Below are 7,495 nucleotides of genomic sequence, written 5' to 3' on the forward strand. Positions count from 1 at the left end.
CGGGAGAATGCATGTGATCGATACGGCGCAGTGCGTGCATGAATGGGTTGCTTTCTTCTCGGGAGGGGTTCCTTTCTTCTTCTTTTTTTAGCAGAGTTCCCTTTCTTCTAGGAGCCGGCGCATGCATGGATGCATGCATGGATGGGTTTCTGTTAAGTGCTAGTAACTTCTGCAACGCCAGTTATCTTGGACTGGTTTCAAGCTAGCTCGCCAACAAAGTTCCCTTTCTTCTAGGAGCCAGTGCATGCATGCCTGTTTCAAGCTTGCTCGTCAGCTAGAAACGCCAAAGCTCATGGCGTTTCGGCTTGTGCAGCAACGCTAACTCTCTTGGCGTTTCTATGTGGAGCAAAAACGTGAGCTACCTTGGCGTTTGAATGTGGAGTTGAAACGCAAGCTACCATAATGTTTTTATATGGAGAAGAAACGTCATGGGCTGTGGCGTTGCTAAAAGGGTCAAATCATGAAATACTTTCATGATAAGTTCATTTTGTGACAAAGATTGCTAAAAAGGTTAAAATAGTGATTTCGACCGAGAAGGAGCAGGACATCTAGAGAAGCTAGATGGAACGCATGCTTGCCTTCTCCTGATTCTCTCGACGCAGCAGCATGATTTCTAACGCCTGCTCTGCACCAGCAGCTACGGCTCTACTGCTACTACCTCTAGTGAAGAGAGACAATGGTTGTGGTGTGAGGTCCAGCTACCCGGCCCTTGGCCCTTTATATAGGCGTGCAGCCGTGCAAGGGACAGCAATGCATGCGGTGATCTAAAATATCTACCATCCATCCGGGCTCTTCTACACACAGCTTTATTTTAATTGCCACTAAGTAAAATTGATCTAATTGACATGTATGTCTGACAACAGGAATAGATAAGCCTGCTGGCCTGTACTTGAGTCAGCTGCATAATCATTTCCATTTACTAAACATTTTATTTTCATAAAAGAAAAGGTGTTTATGTACAAAGGAGGGCAATTTTGAACAGGAATATTTTATGTTGGCAATTTTGATAGGTAGGGCAAAGGAGGCTGGTCAGGTGGGTGGCTTGGTGCCTCATCTAGTTGATGGAGGTGTATCCATCCTGCAGTACGCTGATGATACGATCATCTTTATAAAGCACGACTTGGCAAAAACGAGAAATATGAAGCTAGCATTATGCTTATTTGAACAATTGACCGGATTGAAGATTAACTTTCATAAAAGTGAGTTGTTCTGTTTTGGTAGAGCCAATGAGGAACAAGAGGCTTATAGGCAATTGTTTGGATGCGAATTGGGGACATTACCTTTTACGTACTTAGGTATACCCATTCACCATCGTAAGCTGATAAACAGAGAATGGAAGTGTATCGAGGATCGGTTTCAGAAGAAACTGAGTTGCTGGAAGGGCAAACTCATGTCATACGGAGGCCGATTGATTCTTATTAATTCGGTGCTCACGAGTATGCTTATGTTTCTCTTGTCCTTCTTCGAAGTCCCAGTTGGTGTTAGGAAAATGCTAGACTTCTATCGATCCCGATTCTTCTGGCAGAGTGATGAACTAAAGAGAAAGTACAGACTTGCCAAATGGGATATCATCTGTCGACCAAAAGACCAGGGGGGGCCCTTAGCATTGAGAATCTTGAAGTTAAGAACAGGTGTCTTCTCAGTAAGTGGCTGTATAAGCTATCAGCTGAGACTGAAGCCACATGGGCGCATATTCTCCGTAGTAAGTATCTGCGGTCCAAAACTGCAACATCCCAAATTTTCAATTTGGAATGTTATACATTAGATCATCATTGCATATCATATTTTTCTTTTGCATTTTGGTTGATCCTAGAAATTCTACGCAACTCAATGACCCACGGAGAGAGTTGGGGATTTCGTTATTTTCATATTTGAGTTTTCTAAAATTTTGAGAATAGGATCATTTGATTTTAATTATTTTATCATCAATTATTTCTATTTACAAAAATATGAGAGAGGGAATAAAATGACTTTCCCAAAATAAAGAAATATTGAGGATTTAATAATAAAATCAAATAAAATTTTATTTCGGAGTTTTTCGGTGTTTTATTTGAATTTAGGAAAAATGTGCATTTTTCAAAATTGTATTTAGGCCCCAAATAAATGTTCAACTTGTGAGGCTTGATTTTAGAACCCCGTGAAAATTTATTTCGGAATTTTTAGAGTCCGTTTAGTATTTCTTTTTATTTTTCTTCTGCGCGTAAAAAAACGCGCACCGACCTAGGGCCGTGTCCGACTAGGACTCCCGGCCCGTTAGGCTATATATAGCCGGGGGAGGCCCAGCCGAAACCCTAGCCAGCCCCAAGCCGCCCCAGCCCCCGCCGCGCCGCCGCCGTCGCCCCACCGTGCCGCTGGACGCCGCCGCCGCCGCACGCCGCCCGAGGTCCGCCGCCGCCTCGATTTCCGTGCCGGTTTTTTTATTTTTTTCGAAAAACCGTTTGGTTTTTCCGTCGGTTTTTTAGATTCGGTTTTTTTAAATAGATCGGGTTTTCCGGTTTATTTAAATAGCGAGCGTTCGTCCGTTCGTTCATTCTAGCGAACGTTCGTCGTTTTTTTCTTTTTCTCGGATTAAATCCGCGATTTTTCTGATCGCGATTCCTGATCCGATTTTCGTTTTAGTATAACTTTTCGCTCGTTTATCGGAATCAGGCGATTCAAGCGCCTGGAGTTTCGTCTCGAAACCCTCTATCCGTTTAACTAACTTAAACAAGATTTTGCTACCGTAAAATTTACCCTAGATCCAGATTAGTAGAACGAAGTTGTTTTCTTTCGCCGTTTGACTTTCGTTGCTTCGTTCGATTTGATTCTTTTTGCCAACCGGAGTTCTTAAGTTGAACCTTCTGGTTAGTTGTCTTATTTGAGTTTTACCCGTGCATTAGATGAGTACTTATTGTATGCTTGTTTGTTTGTCTGCGATAGAATACCCGGAGTGCGCCGCCTGTTACTTTGAATCTCTAGGTTTCGCGGGTCATCAGCAAGGCAAGTAACGCTTTGATCATACCTTTCCTACTACCCAGTTTTATTGCATTAGATCAATCCTCACACATTGCATGGTTAGGATCTAATTAAATTGTGGGATGGGAAGTAGTTGAGGTAGTACCTATTACCTGTTTATTATCAAACCTTTGGGAGTTACTTCTACGTTTGCTTATTATGCCATGCTACGCTAGTAGACGTGGATTGGGTGAGTGATATCCATGACAGATGTGAGTTTTGTTAATTAATGGTTTATCTAAGGTGGCAACTTAAACACACATCTGGGTGGATTGAGGCACCTGGGTATTCCAGAACTTGCCTGTTTTCTTTTGGACCGCCACCCAGGCTCAAAGGGATCATGGGACTATTCATACTAGAAACTTCCGTGTGCAGCCACAAGCTATTATGGGCTCTAGCATAGTTGACTAAGTCGTGCGAACTCTTACAGTGGTAGACTAGCAGATGTAGGGGATGTAGGTGGTACGGTCTACCCGATCGTAAGGTGCTAGCGCTTCTGAAAGACTATGTCTCGGTCATCCGTCTTCTCAAACACCTTATAGTGCGAGAAACCAAACGGAGGCGATCGAGTCTTGTGGGGAAAAGTGCGCAAACCTCTGCAGAGTGTAATAAACTAATCATGATTAGCCGTGTCCCCGATTATGGACATCTTGAGTATCTAGTACTTGGATTATCATGTGAATCTCAACATGTTACTCTAAATTAATTTTGTTGGGTTTTGTTTAATGATGATGCTTAATTGGGATTGAGAATGCTGTCAACCATTCTCAATGTTTAACAACTACCATGATAGTAATTAAATTTATTCCTTTGAAGTAGGGAAAAATTGGCTTTACGCAAAACTGTAACCATAGAGCTTTCCACCAGCCAAATATGCATATAGTATAGCTGTTTCATTCCATTACCCTCTATGTGTTACATTGCCAGCATATTCCATGTGCTGACCCGTTTCGGGCTGCAACGTTAATGTTGCAGACTTTTCAGACGATGATTAAGGAGTTTTTAGGTCGTGGTTCTATACTCAGTGATGCCGTTGGACTCACTTATCTTCCAAGCCTTCCACTGTTATCGTTATTAGATGGCCTTAAGCCATATTAATTGTAATAAGTTCTCTATTGAGACACTCGATGTAATAAGTGTGTGATTGCTACTCTGTTATAAATCCTCCGAGTACTATGTGGTGTCAGGATTACTGATCCAGGGATGACACCGGAGCACAGAGATCAGACTATTTGAGGTCTGATCGCTACAGAGATGGTATCAGAGCAGACGCTGACTGTAGGACACGACCACTAAGTTAGAGACCTAGATCACTATTCACTCTCTTCTCTTCTGACCTCTCATCTTTTCTACTCTTTAGGATGGCGGATGCAAGGAATAAGTTCACGCAACCAGATGAAGATACACCCTTTGGACGTCACTTGAAGGAAGTCACTAGATAACTGAACATAGGAATACCAAGCTTCACTGGAACCTACAACGCCACTTTACCTGAAGAAGAGCGCTGGATGATTCAAGTTCAAGTTCCAGGAAGGACGTTCATGCCAGTCACTGAGCCCATAGAAGTTTTCTTTTGATGCACCAACTTGGAGTCTAGGAAAGAGCATGGCAGCTCACATCGCCATGGGACGCATTGGAGAAGTCTACCGCAATGACCTCAAGGATACTATCTACCAGATTTGTGGGCGCCGAGATGAGCACTGGGAGATGATCAGCACCAAGAAGGATAGATCAATTGCAGCTTTTATCCAGGAGTTAAACCAGCACATTCGACGACAGGAGAACCAGATGTGCGCCGACATGATAGATCTGAAGAAGGCTAAGACGAGAATCAAGGAACTGGAGGAAGAACTCAAGGCTACACGTGAAGATTATGAAGAAGAAATTGAAGTATTGGTGGAGAAAAATGACGACCTAATCAAGAAGATTGGAATATTTATGGGAGGCCCTACACCAGTAGAGGAAGACGAAGAACCCAAGGAGATTAGCCCAGAAGACTACATCATCATCGACGACACCGATTCGGATCCAGACGGAAGCGATGATGACTATGTTGATGAAGCTGGAGCAGATATCATGGAGTCTGCGACCGAAGAATATTTCTAGTAGACCACCTCATCAGTAGTAGTAGTCCACCATGTAAATATAGTAGTCCGAGCACTTCTGCGATAGATAGATCGATTGTATGCCCTTGTTTGATTGAATGAAGTGAATTGTTTGCTTTTGCCTCATGTGCATATGGGTAGTGTTTTCTCTTTAGACCCCCTCTACTCTTACATCTCATCTTTTCTAAAACCCTCATCTGCCTCCAAGACGTGACCCCGGATTTGCCTTTCCACCGGAGCTCACCCAGTTGATCCAGCAACAGAACACATTGATGCAGTTGCTAGTCCAGAATCAGAATCAGGGGAACAACAACAACAACCCACCACCACCACCACCTGTTGATCACTTAGCCCGTTTTCTTAGGCTGAATCCGCCGGTGTTTTCCAGTAGCACCGAGCCGATAGTAGCAGATGATTGGCTCCACAAGACAGCTAGGGAGTTGACCACAGCAGGATGCACAGATGCGGAGAAGGTGAAGTTTGCCGCACATCAGTTAGAAGGACCCGCAGCATCATGGTGGGAGAATTTCATAGCCACTTTCCCAGTCGACACTGTCACATGGGACCAGTTTTAGCAGGCTTTTCGTACTGCACATGTTTCAGCAGGAGCTATGGCCATGAAGAAGCGTGAGTTTCGCAACTTGCGCCAAGGAGGACGGACAGTTGGCCAGTATGTGGAGGACTTTAGTAAGTTAGCATGTTATGCCCTAGATGACATCGCTACGGATGCAGCTAAGCAGGAGAAGTTTCTGGAAGGACTGAATGATGAGTTGAGCATGCAGTTGATGGTAGCAACCTTCAACAACTACCAGGAGTTGGTAGATCGTGCTCTTATGATTGAAGGGAAGCAGCAACAAATTGAGAATCGCAAGAGGAAGTATGGACAAGGGAAGTACACTTCAGGAGCTCAGCAGAAGCCACGTTTTACCCCTAGACCGGGAGGACATTTTCAGCATACCCATGTAGGAGGTAGCTCGCACAATCACAATGGCACCAGGAATGGAAATGGAAATGGAGGAAGCAATGGCCAGAATCGCACCAACCCATCAACCCCAGCCAAGAAGGACCTAAGCCAAGTCACTTGCTTTAAGTGTTCGAAGACCGGACATTATGCCAATGAATGCCTTGAGATACAAAATGGAAATGGCAATGGAAGCTCTGGGAAGAAGCCGAACCCTTTTAATAGGGGACAGGTGAACCACGTTAGCGTGGAGGAGGTTGAAGCTCAGCCTAATGCAGTAATAGGTAAGTTTCTGGTTAAGTCATTTACTGCACTCGTTCTTTTTAATACTGGTGCATCGCATTCATACATCTCCAGGGGATTTGTGGATAAGTATAACCTACCAACCCAAGCCCTTAGGTCACCCATGTTAGTAACCTCGCCTGGAGCAGAGTATGTGGCTAGTCTATGGTGTGATCGGTTACCATTAAGGATTGGTAACTATGTTTTTCCCTCAGACCTAATAGTATTGGAATCTCAAGGATTGGATGTGATATTAGGCATGGATTGGTTATCAACGTATGAAGGAAATATTGAATGCGCTAGTAAGTCAATTTTGCTTACCACCCCAGAAGGGAGAAGGATCAAGTATGTATCCTGACATGTGCCGAAGAGGACTCAAGTAAATTGCTTAACAGGAGTTGTGCAGGAGGAAGTACCAGTGGTAAGGGATTTCCCTGAAGTATTTCCAGAGGAGTTGCCAGGCATGCCACCGGATAGAGATATTGAGTTTTTGATTGAGCTATTGCCAGGCACCGGGCCAATATCAAACAGACATATAGGATGCCAGCAAAGGATTTGGTAGAAATTAAGAAGCCGATTAAGGAGTTACTAGATAAGGGATATATTCACCCAAGTTCTTCGCCTTGGGGATCACCAGTACTTCTAGTGGAGAAGAAGGATGGATCGTTAAGGATGGTTGTTGATTATCGAGGATTGAATGAAGTAACGATCAAGAACAAGTACCCACTGCCAATGATCAATGATCTGTTTGATCGATTGTAAGGAGCTAAGGTATTTTCCAAGATCGATCTGCGATCAGGATACCACCAGTTGAAGATTCAAGAATAGGATATACCTAAGACAGCTTTTACCACCAGGTATGGGCTGTATGAGTATACCGTTATGTCATTTGGTCTGACTAACGCACCTGCCTATTTTATGAACATGATGAACAAAGTATTCATGGAGTTTTTGGATAAGTTCGTCGTGGTGTTCATTGATGATATCCTGGTTTACTCGAAGAATGAAGAGGAGCATAAGGAACATTTGCGACTAGTACTTGGAAAGCTCAGAGAACATCAATTATATGCCAAGTTCAGCAAATGTGAGTTTTGGTTGAAGGAAGTAGGATTCCTCGGACACGTTATATCTGGAGAAGGTATAGCAGTTGATC

This window comes from Triticum urartu, chromosome 1, assembly GCF_003073215.2.
Source record: "Triticum urartu cultivar G1812 chromosome 1, Tu2.1, whole genome shotgun sequence".
NCBI lineage: Eukaryota > Viridiplantae > Streptophyta > Magnoliopsida > Poales > Poaceae > Triticum > Triticum urartu.